We start from the raw sequence: 23,092 nt of genomic DNA on the forward strand, positions 1-23,092 counted from the left end.
AGCAATCTTACTTCCTTTTCAGCATTTAGATGAGATTCTTAATCTCACAATTGCACTATCAGTAGGGCTGGAACAATGGCAAATTTGAGTTTGCACACAGGTAAAACACCTGCTTTAAGATAGGAAGCTTGTTCTTGAGAAGACAAAAACAAGGTACTGCTGAGAGTTGAACTCAGGATCTCCTGTTTACAAGACAGCCGCTTTAACCAACTAAGCCACAGCACCACATTTTCCATAGGTGAATATTTATTATTCTGCTTTTTCCGAAAACTGCTATGAAAATTTGTAGCATCTAATGTGTAATTCCACTGGTTTTAATTTGTAAAGCTTGAGCCCATCCTATATTCTCTAAAGAAAGTTATTTCATCTGATTCCTTTTAGAGCATTTCAAAAGCAAAATTTTTTTTTTTACTCAAATTCCACTGGTTTTAATTTGTAATGCTTGAAGCCATCCTATATTCTCTAAAGAAACTTATTTCATCTAATTCCTTTTAGAGCATTTCAAAAGCAGAAAGTTTTTTTCTCTCAATTACACTTTATTAGTGCTTTGGGAAAGACATGTTTGATGTCAAACAAAAGTGAAAGTCCTCTTTTTCGGCTATCAGCCCCAAACTGACATGAAGAAAGGAAAGCACTGCTGACAATCGAAATCAAGATTTTCTGTTTACTTAACAGGCTCTTTGACCAACTTGTCTACATCACAAAAAGATGTGATATATTGGAAAGACTGCTTAGAGAGTCAGGTGCGGAAAGTGGAGGCATTTCAAAATAAAATCCATTGGTTAAGTTGTCAAGCTTGAAGCAATCTTACTTCCTTTTCAGCATTTAGATGAGATTCTTAATCTCACAATTGCACTATCAGTAGGGCTGGAACAATGGCAAATTTGAGTTTGCACACAGGTAAAACACACCTGCTTTAAGATAGGAAGCTTATTCTTGAGAAGATGTAGCATCTTGGTTAAGTTGGTTAAGTTGTCAAGCTTGAAGCAATCTTACTTCCTTTTCAGCATTTAGATGAGATTCTTAATCTCACAATTGCACTATCAGTAGGGCTGGAACAATGGCAAATTTGAGTTTGCACACAGGTAAAACACCTGCTTTAAGATAGGAAGCTTATTCTTGAGAAGACAAAAACAAGGTACTGCTGAGAGTTGAACTCAGGATCTCCTGTTTACAAGACAGGTGCTTTAACCAACTAAGCCACAGCACCACATGTTCCGTAGGTCAATATTTATTTTTCTGCTTTTTCTGAAAACTGCTATGAAAATTTGTAGCATCTAATGTGTAATTCCACTGGTTTTAATTTGTAATGCTTGAGCCCATCCTATATTCTCTAAAGAAAGTTATTTCATCTGATTCCTTTTAGAGCATTTCAAAAGCAAAATTTTTTTTTTTACTCAAATTCCACTGGTTTTAATTTGTAATGCTTGAAGCCATCCTATATTCTCTAAAGAAACTTATTTCATCTAATTCCTTTTAGAGCATTTCAAAAGCAGAAAGTTTTTTTTCTCTCAATTACACTTTATTAGTGCTTTGGGAAAGACATGTTTTATGTCAAACAAAAGTGAAAGTCCTCTTTTTCGGCTAACAGCCCCAAACTGACATGAAGAAAGGAAAGCACTGCTGACATTAGAAATCAAGATTTTCTGTTTACTAAACAGGCTCTTTGACCAACTTGTCTACATCACAAAAAGATGTGATATATTGGAAAGACTGCTTAGAGAGTCAGGTGCGGAAAGTGGAGGCATTTCAAAATAAAATCCATTGGTTAAGTTGTCAAGCTTGAAGCAATCTTACTTCCTTTTCAGCATTTAGATGAGATTCTTAATCTCACAATTGCACTATCAGTAGGGCTGGAACAATGGCAAATTTGAGTTTGCACACAGGTAAAACACACCTGCTTTAAGATAGGAAGCTTATTCTTGAGAAGATGTAGCATCTTGGTTAAGTTGGTTAAGTTGTCAAGCTTGAAGCAATCTTACTTCCTTTTCAGCATTTAGATGAGATTCTTAATCTCACAATTGCACTATCAGTAGGGCTGGAACAATGGCAAATTTGAGTTTGCACACAGGTAAAACACCTGCTTTAAGATAGGAAGCTTGTTCTTGAGAAGACAAAAACAAGGTACTGCTGAGAGTTGAACTCAGGATCTCCTGTTTACAAGACAGCTGCTTTAACCAACTAAGCCACAGCACCACATTTTCCATAGGTGAATATTTATTATTCTGCTTTTTCCGAAAACTGCTATGAAAATTTGTAGCATCTAATGTGTAATTCCACTGGTTTTAATTTGTAAAGCTTGAGCCCATCCTATATTCTCTAAAGAAAGTTATTTCATCTGATTCCTTTTAGAGCATTTCAAAAGCAAAATTTTTTTTTTTACTCAAATTCCACTGGTTTTAATTTGTAATGCTTGAAGCCATCCTATATTCTCTAAAGAAACTTATTTCATCTAATTCCTTTTAGAGCATTTCAAAAGCAGAAAGTTTTTTTCTCTCAATTACACTTTATTAGTGCTTTGGGAAAGACATGTTTGATGTCAAACAAAAGTGAAAGTCCTCTTTTTCGGCTATCAGCCCCAAACTGACATGAAGAAAGGAAAGCACTGCTGACAATCGAAATCAAGATTTTCTGTTTACTTAACAGGCTCTTTGACCAACTTGTCTACATCACAAAAAGATGTGATATATTGGAAAGACTGCTTAGAGAGTCAGGTGCGGAAAGTGGAGGCATTTCAAAATAAAATCCATTGGTTAAGTTGTCAAGCTTGAAGCAATCTTACTTCCTTTTCAGCATTTAGATGAGATTCTTAATCTCACAATTGCACTATCAGTAGGGCTGGAACAATGGCAAATTTGAGTTTGCACACAGGTAAAACACACCTGCTTTAAGATAGGAAGCTTATTCTTGAGAAGATGTAGCATCTTGGTTAAGTTGGTTAAGTTGTCAAGCTTGAAGCAATCTTACTTCCTTTTCAGCATTTAGATGAGGTTCTTAATCTCACAATTGCACTATCAGTAGGGCTGGAACAATGGCAAATTTGAGTTTGCACACAGGTAAAACACCTGCTTTAAGATAGGAAGCTTATTCTTGAGAAGACAAAAACAAGGTACTGCTGAGAGTTGAACTCTGGATCTCCTGTTTACAAGACAGGTGCTTTAACCAACTAAGCCACAGCACCACATGTTCCGTAGGTGAATATTTATTTTTCTGCTTTTTCTGAAAACTGCTATGAAAATTTGTAGCATCTAATGTGTAATTCCACTGGTTTTAATTTGTAATGCTTGAGCCCATCCTATATTCTCTAAAGAAAGTTATTTCATCTGATTCCTTTTAGAGCATTTCAAAAGCAAAATTTTTTTTTTTACTCAAATTCCACTGGTTTTAATTTGTAATGCTTGAAGCCATCCTATATTCTCTAAAGAAACTTATTTCATCTAATTCCTTTTAGAGCATTTCAAAAGCAGAAAGTTTTTTTCTCTCAATTACACTTTATTAGTGCTTTGGGAAAGACATGTTTGATGTCAAACAAAAGTGAAAGTCCTCTTTTTCGGCTAACAGCCCCAAACTGACATGAAGAAAGGAAAGCACTGCTGACATTAGAAATCAAGATTTTCTGTTTACTAAACAGGCTCTTTGACCAACTTGTCTACATCACAAAAAGATGTGATATATTGGAAAGACTGCTTAGAGAGTCAGGTGCGGAAAGTGGAGGCATTTCAAAATAAAATCCATTGGTTAAGTTGTCAAGCTTGAAGCAATCTTACTTCCTTTTCAGCATTTAGATGAGATTCTTAATCTCACAATTGCACTATCAGTAGGGCTGGAACAATGGCAAATTTGAGTTTGCACACAGGTAAAACACACCTGCTTTAAGATAGGAAGCTTATTCTTGAGAAGATGTAGCATCTTGGTTAAGTTGGTTAAGTTGTCAAGCTTGAAGCAATCTTACTTCCTTTTCAGCATTTAGATGAGATTCTTAATCTCACAATTGCACTATCAGTAGGGCTGGAACAATGGCAAATTTGAGTTTGCACACAGGTAAAACACCTGCTTTAAGATAGGAAGCTTGTTCTTGAGAAGACAAAAACAAGGTACTGCTGAGAGTTGAACTCAGGATCTCCTGTTTACAAGACAGCTGCTTTAACCAACTAAGCCACAGCACCACATTTTCCATAGGTGAATATTTATTATTCTGCTTTTTCCGAAAACTGCTATGAAAATTTGTAGCATCTAATGTGTAATTCCACTGGTTTTAATTTGTAAAGCTTGAGCCCATCCTATATTCTCTAAAGAAAGTTATTTCATCTGATTCCTTTTAGAGCATTTCAAAAGCAAAATTTTTTTTTTTACTCAAATTCCACTGGTTTTAATTTGTAATGCTTGAAGCCATCCTATATTCTCTAAAGAAACTTATTTCATCTAATTCCTTTTAGAGCATTTCAAAAGCAGAAAGTTTTTTTCTCTCAATTACACTTTATTAGTGCTTTGGGAAAGACATGTTTGATGTCAAACAAAAGTGAAAGTCCTCTTTTTCGGCTATCAGCCCCAAACTGACATGAAGAAAGGAAAGCACTGCTGACAATCGAAATCAAGATTTTCTGTTTACTTAACAGGCTCTTTGACCAACTTGTCTACATCACAAAAAGATGTGATATATTGGAAAGACTGCTTAGAGAGTCAGGTGCGGAAAGTGGAGGCATTTCAAAATAAAATCCATTGGTTAAGTTGTCAAGCTTGAAGCAATCTTACTTCCTTTTCAGCATTTAGATGAGATTCTTAATCTCACAATTGCACTATCAGTAGGGCTGGAACAATGGCAAATTTGAGTTTGCACACAGGTAAAACACACCTGCTTTAAGATAGGAAGCTTATTCTTGAGAAGATGTAGCATCTTGGTTAAGTTGGTTAAGTTGTCAAGCTTGAAGCAATCTTACTTCCTTTTCAGCATTTAGATGAGATTCTTAATCTCACAATTGCACTATCAGTAGGGCTGGAACAATGGCAAATTTGAGTTTGCACACAGGTAAAACACCTGCTTTAAGATAGGAAGCTTATTCTTGAGAAGACAAAAACAAGGTACTGCTGAGAGTTGAACTCAGGATCTCCTGTTTACAAGACAGGTGCTTTAACCAACTAAGCCACAGCACCACATGTTCCGTAGGTGAATATTTATTTTTCTGCTTTTTCTGAAAACTGCTATGAAAATTTGTAGCATCTAATGTGTAATTCCACTGGTTTTAATTTGTAATGCTTGAGACCATCCTATATTCTCTAAAGAAAGTTATTTCATCTGATTCCTTTTAGAGCATTTCAAAAGCAAAATTTTTTTTTTTACTCAAATTCCACTGGTTTTAATTTGTAATGCTTGAAGCCATCCTATATTCTCTAAAGAAACTTATTTCATCTAATTCCTTTTAGAGCATTTCAAAAGCAGAAAGTTTTTTTTCTCTCAATTACACTTTATTAGTGCTTTGGGAAAGACATGTTTGATGTCAAACAAAAGTGAAAGTCCTCTTTTTCGGCTAACAGCCCCAAACTGACATGAAGAAAGGAAAGCACTGCTGACATTAGAAATCAAGATTTTCTGTTTACTAAACAGGCTCTTTGACCAACTTGTCTACATCACAAAAAGATGTGATATATTGGAAAGACTGCTTAGAGAGTCAGGTGCGGAAAGTGGAGGCATTTCAAAATAAAATCCATTGGTTAAGTTGTCAAGCTTGAAGCAATCTTACTTCCTTTTCAGCATTTAGATGAGATTCTTAATCTCACAATTGCACTATCAGTAGGGCTGGAACAATGGCAAATTTGAGTTTGCACACAGGTAAAACACACCTGCTTTAAGATAGGAAGCTTATTCTTGAGAAGATGAAAACAAGGTACTGCTGAGAGTTGAACTCAGGATCTCCTGTTTACAAGACAGGCGCTTTAACAAACTAAGCCACAGCACCACATGTTCCGTAGGTGAATATTTATTATTCTGCTTTTTCTGAAAACTGCTATGAAAATTTGTAGCATCTAATGTGTAATTCCACTGGTTTTAATTTGTAATGCTTGAGCCCATCCTATATTCTCTAAAGAAAGTTATTTCATCTGATTCCTTTTAGAGCATTTCAAAAGCAAAATTTTTTTTTTACTCAAATTCCACTGGTTTTAATTTGTAATGCTTGAAGCCATCCTATATTCTCTAAAGAAACTTATTTCATCTAATTCCTTTTAGAGCATTTCAAAAGCAGAAAGTTTTTTTCTGACAATTACACTTTATTAGTGCTTTGGGAAAGATATGTTTGATGTCAAACAAAAGTGAAAGTCCTCTTTTTCGGCTAACAGCCCCAAACTGACATGAAGAAAGGAAAGCGCTGCTGACATTCGAAATCAAGATTTTCTGTTTACTAAACAGGCTCTTTGACCAACTTGTCTACATCACAAAAAGATGTGATATATTGGAAAGACTGCTTAGAGAGTCAGGTGCGGAAAGTGGAGGCATTTCAAAATAAAATCCATTGGTTAAGTTGTCAAGCTTGAAGCAATCTTACTTCCTTTTCAGCATTTAGATGAGATTCTTAATCTCACAATTGCACTATCAGTAGGGCTGGAACAATGGCAAATTTGAGTTTGCACACAGGTAAAACAACTGCTTTAAGATAGGAAGCTTGTTCTTGAGAAGACAAAAACAAGGTACTGCTGAGAGTTGAACTCAGGATCTCCTGTTTACAAGACAGCCGCTTTAACCAACTAAGCCACAGCACCACATTTTCCATAGGTGAATATTTATTATTCTGCTTTTTCCGAAAACTGCTATGAAAATTTGTAGCATCTAATGTGTAATTCCACTGGTTTTAATTTGTAAAGCTTGAGCCCATCCTATATTCTCTAAAGAAAGTTATTTCATCTGATTCCTTTTAGAGCATTTCAAAAGCAAAATTTTTTTTTTTACTCAAATTCCACTGGTTTTAATTTGTAATGCTTGAAGCCATCCTATATTCTCTAAAGAAACTTATTTCATCTAATTCCTTTTAGAGCATTTCAAAAGCAGAAAGTTTTTTTCTCTCAATTACACTTTATTAGTGCTTTGGGAAAGACATGTTTGATGTCAAACAAAAGTGAAAGTCCTCTTTTTCGGCTATCAGCCCCAAACTGACATGAAGAAAGGAAAGTACTGCTGACATTCGAAATCAAGATTTTCTGTTTACTAAACAGGCTCTTTGACCAACTTGTCTACATCACAAAAAGATGTGATGTATTGGAAAGACTGCTTAGAGAGTCAGGTGCGGAAAGTGGAGGCATTTCAAAATAAAATCCATTGGTTAAGTTGTCAAGCTTGAAGCAATCTTACTTCCTTTTCAGCATTTAGATGAGATTCTTAATCTCACAATTGCACTATCAGTAGGGCTGGAACAATGGCAAATTTGAGTTTGCACACAGGTAAAACACACCTGCTTTAAGATAGGAAGCTTATTCTTGAGAAGATGTAGCATCTTGGTTAAGTTGGTTAAGTTGTCAAGCTTGAAGCAATCTTACTTCCTTTTCAGCATTTAGATGAGATTCTTAATCTCACAATTGCACTATCAGTAGGGCTGGAACAATGGCAAATTTGAGTTTGCACACAGGTAAAACACCTGCTTTAAGATAGGAAGCTTATTCTTGAGAAGACAAAAACAAGGTACTGCTGAGAGTTGAACTCAGGATCTCCTGTTTACAAGACAGGCGCTTTAACCAACTAAGCCACAGCACCACATGTTCCGTAGGTGAATATTTATTTTTCTGCTTTTTCTGAAAACTGCTATGAAAATTTGTAGCATCTAATGTGTAATTCCACTGGTTTTAATTTGTAATGCTTGAGCCCATCCTATATTCTCTAAAGAAAGTTATTTCATCTGATTCCTTTTAGAGCATTTCAAAAGCAAAATTTTTTTTTTTACTCAAATTCCACTGGTTTTAATTTGTAATGCTTGAAGCCATCCTATATTCTCTAAAGAAACTTATTTCATCTAATTCCTTTTAGAGCATTTCAAAAGCAGAAAGTTTTTTTCTCTCAATTACACTTTATTAGTGCTTTGGGAAAGACATGTTTGATGTCAAACAGAAGTGAAAGTCTTCTTTTTCGGCTAACAGCCCCAAACTGACATGAAGAAAGGAAAGCACTGCTGACATTCGAAATCAAGATTTTCTGTTTACTAAACAGGCTCTTTGACCAACTTGTCTACATCACAAAAAGATGTGATATATTGGAAAGACTGCTTAGAGAGTCAGGTGCGGAAAGTGGAGGAATTTCAAAATAAAATCCATTGGTTAAGTTGTCAAGCTTGAAGAAATCTTACTTCCTTTTCAGCATTTAGATGAGATTCTTAATCTCACAATTGCACTATCAGTAGGGCTGGAACAATGGCAAATTTGAATTTGCACACAGGTAAAAGACCTGCTTTAAGATAGGAAGCTTATTCTTGAGAAGATGAAAACAAGGTACTGCTGAGAGTTGAACTCAGGATCTCCTGTTTACAAGACAGTCGCTTTAACCAACTAAGCCACAGCACCACATGTTCCGTAGGTGAATATTTATTATTCTGCTTTTTCTGAAAACTGCTATGAAAATTTGTAGCATCTAATGTGTAATTCCACTGGTTTTAATTTGTAATGCTTGAGCCCATCCTATATTCTCTAAAGAAAGTTATTTCATCTGATTCCTTTTAGAGCATTTCAAAAGCAAAATTTTTTTTTTACTCAAATTCCACTGGTTTTAATTTGTAATGCTTGAAGCCATCCTATATTCTCTAAAGAAACTTATTTCATCTAATTCCTTTTAGAGCATTTCAAAAGCAGAAAGTTTTTTTCTCCCAATTACACTTTATTAGTGCTTTGGGAAAGACATGTTTGATGTCAAACAAAAGTGAAAGTCCTCTTTTTCGGCTAACAGCCCCAAACTGACATGAAGAAAGGAAAGCACTGCTGACATTTGAAATCAAGATTTTCTGTTTACTAAACAGGCTCTTTGACCAACTTGTCTACATCACAAAAAGATGTGATATATTGGAAAGACTGCTTAGAGAGTCAGGTGCGGAAAGTGGAGGAATTTCAAAATAAAATCCATTGGTTAAGTTGTCAAGCTTGAAGCAATCTTACTTCCTTTTCAGCATTTAGATGAGATTCTTAATCTCACAATTGCACTATCAGTAGGGCTGGAACAATGGCAAATTTGAGTTTGCACACAGGTAAAACACACCTGCTTTAAGATAGGAAGCTTATTCTTGAGAAGACAAAAACAAGGTACTGCTGAGAGTTGAACTCAGGATCTCCAGTTTACAAGACAGGCGCTTTAACCAACTAAGCCACAGCACCACATGTTCCATAGGTGAATATTTATTATTCTGCTTTTTCCGAAAACTGCTATGAAAATTTGTAGCATCTAATGTGTTATTCCACTGGTTTTAATTTGTAAAGCTTGAGCCCATCCTATATTCTCTAAAGAAAGTTATTTCTTCTGACTCCTTTTAAAGCATTTCAAAAGTAAAAAATTTTTTTTTACTCAAATTCCACTGGTTTTAATATGTAATGCTTGAAGCCATCCTATATTCTCTAAAGAAACTTATTTCATCTAATTCCTTTTAGAGCATTTCAAATGCAGAAAGTTTTTTTTCTCTCAATTACACTTTATTAGTGCTTTGGGAAAGACATGTTTGATGTCAAACAAAAGTGAAAGTCCTCTTTTTCGGCTAACAGACCCAAACTGACATGAAGAAAGGAAAGCACTGCTGACATTCGAATATCAAGATTTTCTGTTTACTAAACAGGCTCTTTGACCAACTTGTCTACATCACAAAAAGATGTGATATATTGGAAAGACTGCTTAGAGAGTCAGGTGTGGAAAGTGGAGGCATTTCAAAATAAAATCCATTGGTTAAGTTGTCAAGCTTGAAGCAATCTTACTTCCTTTTCAGCATTTAGATGAGATTCTTAATCTCACAATTGCACTATCAGTAGGGCTGGAACAATGGCAAATTTGAGTTTGCACACAGGTAAAACACACCTGCTTTAAGATAGGAAGCTTATTCTTGAGAAGATGTAGCATCTTGGTTAAGTTGGTTAAGTTGTCAAGCTTGAAGCAATCTTACTTCCTTTTCAGCATTTAGATGAGATTCTTAATCTCACAATTGCACTATCAGTAGGGCTGGAACAATGGCAAATTTGAGTTTGCACACAGGTAAAACACACCTGCTTTAAGATAGGAAGCTTATTCTTGAGAAGATGTAGCATCTTGGTTAAGTTGGTTAAGTTGTCAAGCTTGAAGCAATCTTACTTCCTTTTCAGCAATTAGATGAGATTCTTAATCTCACAATTGCACTATCAGTAGGGCTGGAACAATGGCAAATTTGAGTTTGCACACAGGTAAAACAACTGCTTTAAGATAGGAAGCTTATTCTTGAGAAGACAAAAACAAGGTACTGCTGAGAGTTGAACTCAGGATCTCCTGTTTACAAGACAGGCGCTTTAACCAACTAAGCCACAGAACCACATGTTCTGTTGGTGAATATTTATTATTCTGCTTTTTCTGAAAACTGCTATGAAAATTTGTAGCATCTAATGTGTAATTCCACTGGTTTTAATTTGTAATGCTTGAGCCCATCCTATATTCTCTAAAGAAAGTTATTTCATCTGATTCCTTTTAGAGTATTTCAAAAGCAAAATTTTTTTTTTACTCAAATTCCACTGGTTTTAATTTGTAATGCTTGAAGCCATCCTATATTCTCTAAAGAAACTTATTTCATCTAATTCCTTTTAGAGCATTTCAAAAGCAGAAAGTTTTTTTCTCTCAATTACACTTTATTAGTGCTTTGGGAAAGACATGTTTGATGTCAAACAGAAGTGAAAGTCTTCTTTTTCGGCTAACAGCCCCAAACTGACATGAAGAAAGGAAAGCACTGCTGACATTCGAAATCAAGATTTTCTGTTTACTAAACAGGCTCTTTGACCAACTTGTCTACATCACAAAAAGATGTGATATATTGGAAAGACTGCTTAGAGAGTCAGGTGCGGAAAGTGGAGGAATTTCAAAATAAAATCCATTGGTTAAGTTGTCAAGCTTGAAGCAATCTTACTTCCTTTTCAGCATTTAGATGAGATTCTTAATCTCACAATTGCACTATCAGTAGGGCTGGAACAATGGCAAATTTGAGTTTGCACACAGGTAAAACACACCTGCTTTAAGATAGGAAGCTTATTCTTGAGAAGACAAAAACAAGGTACTGCTGAGAGTTGAACTCAGGATCTCCAGTTTACAAGACAGGCGCTTTAACCAACTAAGCCACAGAACCACATGTTCCATAGGTGAATATTTATTATTCTGCTTTTTCCGAAAACTGCTATGAAAATTTGTAGCATCTAATGTGTAATTCCACTGGTTTTAATTTGTAATGCTTGAGCCCATCCTATATTCTCTAAAGAAAGTTATTTCATCTGATTCCTTTTAGAGCATTTCAAAAGCAAAATTTTTTTTTTTACTCAAATTCCACTGGTTTAATTTGTAATGCTTGAAGACATCCTATATTCTCTAAAGAAACTTATTTCATCTAATTCCTTTTAGAGCATTTCAAAAGCAGAAAGTTTTTTTCTCTCAATTACACTTTATTAGTGCTTTGGGATAGACATGTTTGATGTCAAACAGAAGTGAAAGTCTTCTTTTTCGGCTAACAGCCCCAAACTGACATGAAGAAAGGAAAGCACTGCTGACATTCGAAATCAAGATTTTCTGTTTACTAAACAGGCTCTTTGACCAACTTGTCTACATCACAAAAAGATGTGATATATTGGAAAGACTGCTTAGAGAGTCAGGTGCGGAAAGTGGAGGAATTTCAAAATAAAATCCATTGGTTAAGTTGTCAAGCTTGAAGCAATCTTACTTCCTTTTCAGCATTTAGATGAGATTCTTAATCTCACAATTGCACTATCAGTAGGGCTGGAACAATGGCAAATTTGAATTTGCACACAGGTAAAAGACATGCTTTAAGATAGGAAGCTTATTCTTGAGAAGATGAAAACAAGGTACTGCTGAGAGTTGAACTCAAGATCTCCTGTTTACAAGACAGGCACTTTAACCAACTAAGCCACAGCACCCCAATTTTCATGTGTGAATATTTATTATTCTGCTTTTTCTGAAAACTGCTATGAAAATTTGTAGCATCTAATGTGTAATTCCACTGGTTTTAATTTGTAATGCTTGAGCCCATCCTATATTCTCTAAAGAAAGTTATTTTATCTGATTCCTTTTAGAGCATTTCAAAAGCAAAATTTTTTTTTTTACTCAAATTCCACTGGTTTTAATTTGTAATGCTTGAAGCCATCCTATATTCTCTAAAGAAACTTATTTCATCTAATTCCTTTTAGAGCATTTCAAAAGCAGAAAGTTTTTTTTCTCTCAATTACACTTTATTAGTGCTTTGGGAAAGACATGTTTGATGTCAAACAAAAGTGAAAGTCCTCTTTTTCGGCTAACAGCCCCAAACTGACATGAAGAAAGGAAAGCACTGCTGACATTCGAAATCAAGATTTTCTGTTTACTAAACAGGCTCTTTGACCAACTTGTCTACATCACAAAAAGATGTGATATATTGGAAAGACTGCTTAGAGAGTCAGGTGCGGAAAGTGGAGGAATTTCAAAATAAAATCCATTGGTTAAGTTGTCAAGCTTGAAGCAATCTTACTTCCTTTTCAGCATTTAGATGAGATTCTTAATCTCACAATTGCACTATCAGTAGGGCTGGAACAATGGCAAATTTGAAATTGCACACAGGTAAAAGACCTGCTTTAAGATAGGAAGCTTATTCTTGAGAAGATGAAAACAAGGTACTGCTGAGAGTTGAACTCAGGATCTCCTGTTTACAAGACAGGCACTTTAACCAACTAAGCCACAGCACCCCAATTTTCATGTGTGAATATTTATTATTCTGCTTTTTCTGAAAACTGCTATGAAAATTTGTAGCATCTAATGTGTAATTCCACTGGTTTTAATTTGTAATGCTTGAGCCCATCCTATATTCTCTAAAGAAAGTTATTTCATCTGATTCCTTTTAGAGCATTTCAAAAGCAAAATTTTTTTTTTTACTCAAATTCCACTGGTTTTAATTTGTAATGCTTGAAGCCATCCTATATTCTCTAAAGAAACTTATTTCATCTAATTCCTTTTAGAGCATTTCAAAAGCAGAAAGTTTTTTTTCTCTCAATTACACTTTATTAGTGCTTTGGGAAAGACATGTTTGATGTCAAACAGAAGTGAAAGTCTTCTTTTTCGGCTAACAGCCCCAAACTGACATGAAGAAAGGAAAGCACTGCTGACATTCGAAATCAAGATTTTCTGTTTACTAAACAGGCTCTTTGACCAACTTGTCTACATCACAAAAAGATGTGATATATTGGAAAGACTGCTTAGAGAGTCAGGTGCGGAAAGTGGAGGCATTTCAAAATAAAATCCATTGGTTAAGTTGTCAAGCTTGAAGCAATCTTACTTCCTTTTCAGCATTTAGATGAGATTCTTAATCTCACAATTGCACTATCAGTAGGGCTGGAACAATGGCAAATTTGAGTTTGCACACAGGTAAAACAACTGCTTTAAGATAGGAAGCTTATTCTTGAGAAGATGTAGCATCTTGGTTAAGTTGGTTAAGTTGTCAAGCTTGAAGCAATCTTACTTCCTTTTCAGCATTTAGATGAGATTCTTAATCTCACAATTGCACTATCAGTAGGGCTGGAACAATGGCAAATTTGAGTTTGCACACAGGTAAAACACACCTGCTTTAAGATAGGAAGCTTATTCTTGAGAAGATGTAGCATCTTGGTTAAGTTGTCAAGCTTGAAGCAATCTTACTTCCTTTTCAGCATTTAGATGAGATTCTTAATCTCACAATTGCACTATCAGTAGGGCTGGAACAATGGCAAATTTGAATTTGCACACAGCTAAAAGACCTGCTTTAAGATAGGAAGCTTATTCTTGAGAAGATGAAAACAAGGTACTGCTGAGAGTTGAACTCAGGATCTCCTGTTTACAAGACAGGCACTTTAACCAACTAAGCCACAGAACCACATGTTCTGTTGGTGAATATTTATTATTCTGCTTTTTCCGAAAACTGCTATGAAAATTTGTAGCATCTAATGTGTAATTCCACTGGTTTTAATTTGTAATGCTTGAGCCCATCCTATATTCTCTAAAGAAAGTTATTTCATCTGATTCCTTTTAGAGCATTTCAAAAGCAAAATTTTTTTTTTTACTCAAATTCCACTGGTTTTAATTTGTAATGCTTGAAGCCATCCTATATTCTCTAAAGAAACTTATTTCATCTAATTCCTTTTAGAGCATTTCAAAAGCAGAAAGTTTTTTTTCTCTCAATTACACTTTATTAGTGCTTTGGGAAAGACATGTTTGATGTCAAACAAAAGTGAAAGTCCTCTTTTTCGGCTAACAGCCCCAAACTGACATGAAGAAAGGAAAGCACTGCTGACATTCGAAATCAAGATTTTCTGTTTACTAAACAAGCTCTTTGACCAACTTGTCTACATCACAAAAAGATGTGATATATTGGAAAGACTGCTTAGAGAGTCAGGTGCGGAAAGTGGAGGCATTTCAAAATAAAATCCATTGGTTAAGTTGTCAAGCTTGAAGCAATCTTACTTCCTTTTCAGCATTTAGATGAGATTCTTAATCTCACAATTGCACTATCAGTAGGGCTGGAACAATGGCAAATTTGAGTTTGCACACAGGTAAAACACACCTGCTTTAAAATAGGAAGCTTATTCTTGAGAAGACAAAAACAAGCTACTGCTGAGAGTTGAACTCAGGATCTCCTGTTTACAAGACAGGCGCTTTAACCAACTAAGCCACAGAACCACATGTTCTGTTGGTGAATATTTATTATTCTGCTTTTTCCGAAAACTGCTATGAAAATTTGTAGCATCTAATGTGTAATTCCACTGGTTTTAATTTGTAATGCTTGAGCCCATCCTATATTCTCTAAAGAAAGTTATTTCATCTGATTCCTTTTAGAGCATTTCAAACGCAAAATTTTTTTTTAATCAAATTCCACTGGTTTTAATTTGTAATGCTTGAAGCCATCCTATATTCTCTAAAGAAACTTATTTCATCTAATTCCTTTTAGAGCATTTCAAAAGCAGAAAGTTTTTTTCTCTCAATTACACTTTATTAGTGCTTTGGGAAAGACATGTTTGATGTCAAACAGAAGTGAAAGTCTTCTTTTTCGGCTAACAGCCCCAAACTGACATGAAGAAAGGAAAGCACTGCTGACATTCGAAATCAAGATTTTCTGTTTACTAAACAGGCTCTTTGACCAACTTGTCTACATCACAAAAAGATGTGATATATTGGAAAGACTGCTTAGAGAGTCAGGTGCGGAAAGTGGAGGAATTTCAAAATAAAATCCATTGGTTAAGTTGTCAAGCTTGAAGCAATCTTACTTCCTTTTCAGCATTTAGATGAGATTCTTAATCTCACAATTGCACTATCAGTAGGGCTGGAACAATGGCAAATTTGAGTTTGCACACAGGTAAAACACACCTGCTTTAAGATAGGAAGCTTATTCTTGAGAAGACAAAAACAAGCTACTGCTGAGAGTTGAACTCAGGATCTCATGTTTACAAGACAGGCGCTTTAACCAACTAAGCCACAGAACCACATGTTCTGTTGGTGAATATTTATTATTCTACTTTTTCCGAAAACTGCTATGAAAATTTGTAGCATCTAATGTGTAATTCCACTGGTTTTAATTTGTAATGCTTGAGCCCATCCTATATTCTCTAAAGAAAGTTATTTCATCTGATTCCTTTTAGAGCATTTCAAACGCAAAATTTTTTTTTAATCAAATTCCACTGGTTTTAATTTGTAATGCTTGAAGCCATCCTATATTCTCTAAAGAAACTTATTTCATCTAATTCCTTTTAGAGCATTTCAAAAGCAGAAAGTTTTTTTCTCTCAATTACACTTTATTAGTGCTTTGGGAAAGACATGTTTGATGTCAAACAGAAGTGAAAGTCTTCTTTTTCGGCTAACAGCCCCAAACTGACATGAAGAAAGGAAAGCACTGCTGACATTCGAAATCAAGATTTTCTGTTTACTAAACAGGCTCTTTGACCAACTTGTCTACATCACAAAAAGATGTGATATATTGGAAAGACTGCTTAGAGAGTCAGGTGCGGAAAGTGGAGGAATTTCAAAATAAAATCCATTGGTTAAGTTGTCAAGCTTGAAGCAATCTTACTTCCTTTTCAGCATTTAGATGAGATTCTTACTCTCACAATTGCACTATCAGTAGGGCTGGAACAATGGCAAATTTGAATTTGCACACAGGTAAAAGACCTGCTTTAAGATAGGAAGCTTATTCTTGAGAAGATGAAAACAATGTACTGCTGAGAGTTGAACTCAGGATCTCCTGTTTACAAGACAGGCACTTTAACCAACTAAGCCACAGCACCCCAATTTTCATGTGTGAATATTTATTATTCTGCTTTTTCTGAAAACTGCTATGAAAATTTGTAGCATCTAATGTGTAATTCCACTGGTTTTAATTTGTAATGCTTGAGCCCATCCTATATTCTCTAAAGAAAGTTATTTCATCTGATTCCTTTTAGAGCATTTCAAAAGCAAAATTTTTTTTTTACTCAAATTCCACTGGTTTTAATTTGTAATGCTTGAAGCCATCCTATATTCTCTAAAGAAACTTATTTCATCTAATTCCTTTTAGAGCATTTCAAAAGCAGAAAGTTTTTTTTCTCTCAATTACACTTTATTAGTGCTTTGGGAAAGACATGTTTGATGTCAAACAAAAGTGAAAGTCCTCTTTTTCGGCTAACAGCCCCAAACTGACATGAAGAAAGGAAAGCACTGCTGACATTCGAAATCAAGATTTTCTGTTTACTAAACAGGCTCTTTGACCAACTTGTCTACATCACAAAAAGATGTGATATATTGGAAAGACTGCTTAGAGAGTCAGGTGCGGAAAGTGGAGGCATTTCAAAATAAAATCCATTGGTTAAGTTGTCAAGCTTGAAGCAATCTTACTTCCTTTTCAGCATTTAGATGAGATTCTTAATCTCACAATTGCACTATCAGTAGGGCTGGAACAATGGCAAATTTGAGTTTGCACACAGGTAAAACACACCTGCTTTAAGATAGGAAGCTTATTCTTGAGAAGATGTAGCATCTTGGTTAAGTTGGTTAAGTTGTCAAGCTTGAAGCAATCTTACTTCCTTTTCAGCATTTAGATGAGATTCTTAATCTCACAATTGCACTATCAGTAGGGCTGGAACAATGGCAAATTTGAATTTGCACACAGGTAAAAGACCTGCTTTAAGATAGGAAGCTTATTCTTGAGAAGATGAAAACAAGGTACTGCTGAGAGTTGAACTCAGGATCTAATGTTTACAAGACAGGCACTTTAACCAACTAAGCCACAGCACCCCAATTTTCATGTGTGAATATTTATTATTCTGCTTTTTCTGAAAACTGCTATGAAAATTTGTAGCATCTAATGTGTAATTCCACTGGTTTTAATTTGTAATGCTTGAGCCCATCCTATATTCTCTAAAGAAAGTTATTTCATCTGATTCCTTTTAGAGCATTTCAAAAGCAAAATTTTTTTTTTTTACTCAAATTCCACTGGTTTTAATTTGTAATGCTTGAAGCCATCCTATATTCTCTAAAGAAACTTATTTCATCTAATTCCTTTTAGAGCATTTCAAAAGCAGAAAGTTTTTTTCTCTCAATTACACTTTATTAGTGCTTTGGGAAAGACATGTTTGATGTCAAACAGAAGTGAAAGTCTTCTTTTTCGGCTAACAGCCCCAAACTGACATGAAGAAAGGAAAGCACTGCTGACATTCGAAATCAAGATTTTCTGTTTACTAAACAGGCTCTTTGACCAACTTGTCTACATCACAAAAAGATGTGATATATTGGAAAGACTGCTTAGAGAGTCAGGTGCGGAAAGTGGAGGAATTTCAAAATAAAATCCATTGGTTAAGTTGTCAAGCTTGAAGCAATCTTAATTCCTTTTCAGCATTTAGATGAGATTCTTAATCTCACAATTGCACTATCAGTAGGGCTGGAACAATGGCAAATTTGAATTTGCACACAGGTAAAAGACCTGCTTTAAGATAGGAAGCTTATTCTTGAGAAGATGAAAACAAGGTACTGCTGAGAGTTGAACTCAGGATCTCCTGTTTACAAGACAGGCACTTTAAACAACTAAGCCACAGCACCCCAATTTTCATGTGTGAATATTTATTATTCTGCTTTTTCTGAAAACTGCTATGAAAATTTGTAGCATCTAATGTGTAATTCCACTGGTTTTAATTTGTAATGCTTGAGCCCATCCTATATTCTCTAAAGAAAGTTATTTTATCTGATTCCTTTTAGAGCATTTCAAAAGCAAAATTTTTTTTTTTACTCAAATTCCACTGGTTTTAATTTGTAATGCTTGAAGTCATCCTATATTCTCTAAAGAAACTTATTTCATCTAATTCCTTTTAGAGCATTTAAAAAGCAGAAAGTTTTTTTTCTCTCAATTACACTTTATTAGTGCTTTGGGAAAGACATGTTTGATGTCAAACAAAAGTGAAAGTCCTCTTTTTCGGCTAACAGCCCCAAACTGACATGAAGAAAGGAAAGCACTGCTGACATTCGAAATCAAGATTTTCTGTTTACTAAACAGGCTCTTTGACCAACTTGTCTACATCACAAAAAGATGTGATATATTGGAAAGACTGCTTAGAGAGTCAGGTGCGGAAAGTGGAGGCATTTCAAAATAAAATCCATTGGTTAAGTTGTCAAGCTTGAAGCAATCTTACTTCCTTTTCAGCATTTAGATGAGATTCTTAATCTCACAATTGCACTATCAGTAGGGCTGGAACAATGGCAAATTTGAGTTTGCACACAGGTAAAACACACCTGCTTTAAGATAGGAAGCTTATTCTTGAGAAGATGTAACATCTTGGTTAAGTTGGTTAAGTTGTCAAGCTTGAAGCAATCTTACTTCCTTTTCAGCATTTAGATGAGATTCTTAATCTCACAATTGCACTATCAGTAGGGCTGGAACAATGGCAAATTTGAGTTTGCACACAGGTAAAACACACCTGCTTTAAGATAGGAAGCTTATTCTTGAGAAGATGTAGCATCTTGGTTAAGTTGGTTAAGTTGTCAAGCTTGAAGCAATCTTACTTCCTTTTCAGCAATTAGATGAGATTCTTAATCTCACAATTGCACTATCAGTAGGGCTGGAACAATGGCAAATTTGAGTTTGCACACAGGTAAAACAACTGCTTTAAGATAGGAAGCTTATTCTTGAGAAGACAAAAACAAGGTACTGCTGAGAGTTGAACTCAGGATCTCCTGTTTACAAGACAGGCGCTTTAACCAACTAAGCCACAGAACCACATGTTCTGTTGGTGAATATTTATTATTCTGCTTTTTCTGAAAACTGCTATGAAAATTTGTAGCATCTAATGTGTAATTCCACTGGTTTTAATTTGTAATGCTTGAGCCCATCCTATATTCTCTAAAGAAAGTTATTTCATCTGATTCCTTTTAGAGTATTTCAAAAGCAAAATTTTTTTTTTACTCAAATTCCACTGGTTTTAATTTGTAATGCTTGAAGCCATCCTATATTCTCTAAAGAAACTTATTTCATCTAATTCCTTTTAGAGCATTTCAAAAGCAGAAAGTTTTTTTCTCTCAATTACACTTTATTAGTGCTTTGGGAAAGACATGTTTGATGTCAAACAGAAGTGAAAGTCTTCTTTTTCGGCTAACAGCCCCAAACTGACATGAAGAAAGGAAAGCACTGCTGACGTTCGAAATCAAGATTTTCTGTTTACTAAACAGGCTCTTTGACCAACTTGTCTACATCACAAAAAGATGTGATATATTGGAAAGACTGCTTAGAGAGTCAGGTGCGGAAAGTGGAGGAATTTCAAAATAAAATCCATTGGTTAAGTTGTCAAGCTTGAAGCAATCTTAATTCCTTTTCAGCATTTAGATGAGATTCTTAATCTCACAATTGCACTATCAGTAGGGCTGGAACAATGGCAAATTTGAATTTGCACACAGGTAAAAGACCTGCTTTAAGATAGGAAGCTTATTCTTGAGAAGATGAAAACAAGGTACTGCTGAGAGTTGAACTCAGGATCTCCTGTTTACAAGACAGGCACTTTAAACAACTAAGCCACAGCACCCCAATTTTCATGTGTGAATATTTATTATTCTGCTTTTTCTGAAAACTGCTATGAAAATTTGTAGCATCTAATGTGTAATTCCACTGGTTTTAATTTGTAATGCTTGAGCCCATCCTATATTCTCTAAAGAAAGTTATTTTATCTGATTCCTTTTAGAGCATTTCAAAAGCAAAATTTTTTTTTTTACTCAAATTCCACTGGTTTTAATTTGTAATGCTTGAAGTCATCCTATATTCTCTAAAGAAACTTATTTCATCTAATTCCTTTTAGAGCATTTAAAAAGCAGAAAGTTTTTTTTCTCTCAATTACACTTTATTAGTGCTTTGGGAAAGACATGTTTGATGTCAAACAAAAGTGAAAGTCCTCTTTTTCGGCTAACAGCCCCAAACTGACATGAAGAAAGGAAAGCACTGCTGACATTCGAAATCAAGATTTTCTGTTTACTAAACAGGCTCTTTGACCAACTTGTCTACATCACAAAAAGATGTGATATATTGGAAAGACTGCTTAGAGAGTCAGGTGCGGAAAGTGGAGGCATTTCAAAATAAAATCCATTGGTTAAGTTGTCAAGCTTGAAGCAATCTTACTTCCTTTTCAGCATTTAGATGAGATTCTTAATCTCACAATTGCACTATCAGTAGGGCTGGAACAATGGCAAATTTGAGTTTGCACACAGGTAAAACACACCTGCTTTAAGATAGGAAGCTTATTCTTGAGAAGATGTAACATCTTGGTTAAGTTGGTTAAGTTGTCAAGCTTGAAGCAATCTTACTTCCTTTTCAGCATTTAGATGAGATTCTTAATCTCACAATTGCACTATCAGTAGGGCTGGAACAATGGCAAATTTGAGTTTGCACACAGGTAAAACACACCTGCTTTAAGATAGGAAGCTTATTCTTGAGAAGATGTAGCATCTTGGTTAAGTTGGTTAAGTTGTCAAGCTTGAAGCAATCTTACTTCCTTTTCAGCAATTAGATGAGATTCTTAATCTCACAATTGCACTATCAGTAGGGCTGGAACAATGGCAAATTTGAGTTTGCACACAGGTAAAACAACTGCTTTAAGATAGGAAGCTTATTCTTGAGAAGACAAAAACAAGGTACTGCTGAGAGTTGAACTCAGGATCTCCTGTTTACAAGACAGGCGCTTTAACCAACTAAGCCACAGAACCACATGTTCTGTTGGTGAATATTTATTATTCTGCTTTTTCTGAAAACTGCTATGAAAATTTGTAGCATCTAATGTGTAATTCCACTGGTTTTAATTTGTAATGCTTGAGCCCATCCTATATTCTCTAAAGAAAGTTATTTCATCTGATTCCTTTTAGAGTATTTCAAAAGCAAAATTTTTTTTTTACTCAAATTCCACTGGTTTTAATTTGTAATGCTTGAAGCCATCCTATATTCTCTAAAGAAACTTATTTCATCTAATTCCTTTTAGAGCATTTCAAAAGCAGAAAGTTTTTTTCTCTCAATTACACTTTATTAGTGCTTTGGGAAAGACATGTTTGATGTCAAACAGAAGTGAAAGTCTTCTTTTTCGGCTAACAGCCCCAAACTGACATGAAGAAAGGAAAGCACTGCTGACGTTCGAAATCAAGATTTTCTGTTTACTAAACAGGCTCTTTGACCAACTTGTCTACATCACAAAAAGATGTGATATATTGGAAAGACTGCTTAGAGAGTCAGGTGCGGAAAGTGGAGGAATTTCAAAATAAAATCCATTGGTTAAGTTGTCAAGCTTGAAGCAATCTTACTTCCTTTTCAGCATTTAGATGAGATTCTTAATCTCACAATTGCACTATCAGTAGGGCTGGAACAATGGCAAATTTGAATTTGCACACAGGTAAAAGACATGCTTTAAGATAGGAAGCTTATTCTTGAGAAGATGAAAACAAGGTACTGCTGAGAGTTGAACTCAGGATCTCCTGTTTACAAGACAGGCACTTTAACCAACTAAGCCACAGCACCCCAATTTTCATGTGTGAATATTTATTATTCTGCTTTTTCTGAAAACTGCTATGAAAATTTGTAGCATCTAATGTGTAATTCCACTGGTTTTAATTTGTAATGCTTGAGCCCATCCTATATTCTCTAAAGAAAGTTATTTCATCTGATTCCTTTTAGAGCATTTCAAAAGCAAAATTTTTTTTTTACTCAAATTCCACTGGTTTTAATTTGTAATGCTTGAAGCCATCCTATATTCTCTAAAGAAACTTATTTCATCTAATTCCTTTTAGAGCATTTCAAAAGCAGAAAGTTTTTTTCTCTCAATTACACTTTATTAGTGCTTTGGGAAAGACATGTTTGATGTCAAACAGAAGTGAAAGTCTTCTTTTTCGGCTAACAGCCCCAAACTGACATGAAGAAAGGAAAGCACTGCTGACGTTCGAAATCAAGATTTTCTGTTTACTAAACAGGCTCTTTGACCAACTTGTCTACATCACAAAAAGATGTGATATATTGGAAAGACTGCTTAGAGAGTCAGGTGCGGAAAGTGGAGGAATTTCAAAATAAAATCCATTGGTTAAGTTGTCAAGCTTGAAGCAATCTTACTTCCTTTTCAGCATTTAGATGAGATTCTTAATCTCACAATTGCACTATCAGTAGGGCTGGAACAATGGCAAATTTGAATTTGCACACAGGTAAAAGACCTGCTTTAAGATAGGAAGCTTATTCTTGAGAAGATGAAAACAAGGTACTGCTGAGAGTTGAACTCAGGATCTCCTGTTTACAAGACAGGCACTTTAACCAACTAAGCCACAGCACCCCAATTTTCAAGTGTGAATATTTATTATTCTGCTTTTTCTGAAAACTGCTATGAAAATTTGTAGCATCTAATGTGTAATTCCACTGGTTTTAAT

General features: G+C 35.0%; 6 non-coding genes across 6 annotated transcripts; all 6 read right to left on the reverse strand.

Moving 5' to 3' along the window:
* Window positions 1–1,136: 1,136 nt before the first annotated feature.
* Window positions 1,137–1,210, reverse strand: TRNAT-UGU (transfer RNA threonine (anticodon UGU)). Its single transcript has one exon. It is a non-coding gene; the product is annotated as a tRNA-Thr (tRNA).
* A 3,867-nt stretch (window positions 1,211–5,077) lies between these two features.
* TRNAT-UGU (transfer RNA threonine (anticodon UGU)) lies at window positions 5,078–5,151 on the reverse strand. Its single transcript has one exon. It is a non-coding gene; the product is annotated as a tRNA-Thr (tRNA).
* Window positions 5,152–7,664: 2,513 nt separating this feature from the next.
* Window positions 7,665–7,738, reverse strand: TRNAT-UGU (transfer RNA threonine (anticodon UGU)). The gene has a single exon. It is a non-coding gene; the product is annotated as a tRNA-Thr (tRNA).
* Window positions 7,739–12,838: 5,100 nt separating this feature from the next.
* TRNAT-UGU (transfer RNA threonine (anticodon UGU)) lies at window positions 12,839–12,912 on the reverse strand. The gene has a single exon. It is a non-coding gene; the product is annotated as a tRNA-Thr (tRNA).
* A 9,213-nt stretch (window positions 12,913–22,125) lies between these two features.
* On the reverse strand, window positions 22,126–22,199 carry TRNAT-UGU (transfer RNA threonine (anticodon UGU)). Its single transcript has one exon. It is a non-coding gene; the product is annotated as a tRNA-Thr (tRNA).
* A 725-nt stretch (window positions 22,200–22,924) lies between these two features.
* TRNAT-UGU (transfer RNA threonine (anticodon UGU)) lies at window positions 22,925–22,998 on the reverse strand. Its single transcript has one exon. It is a non-coding gene; the product is annotated as a tRNA-Thr (tRNA).
* Between the last annotated feature and the right edge of the window lie 94 nt (window positions 22,999–23,092).

Source organism: Dendrobates tinctorius, unplaced genomic scaffold, assembly GCF_039654945.1.
Source record: "Dendrobates tinctorius isolate UK_male_01 unplaced genomic scaffold, ASM3965494v1 ptg000254l, whole genome shotgun sequence".
Lineage (NCBI taxonomy): Eukaryota > Metazoa > Chordata > Amphibia > Anura > Dendrobatidae > Dendrobates > Dendrobates tinctorius.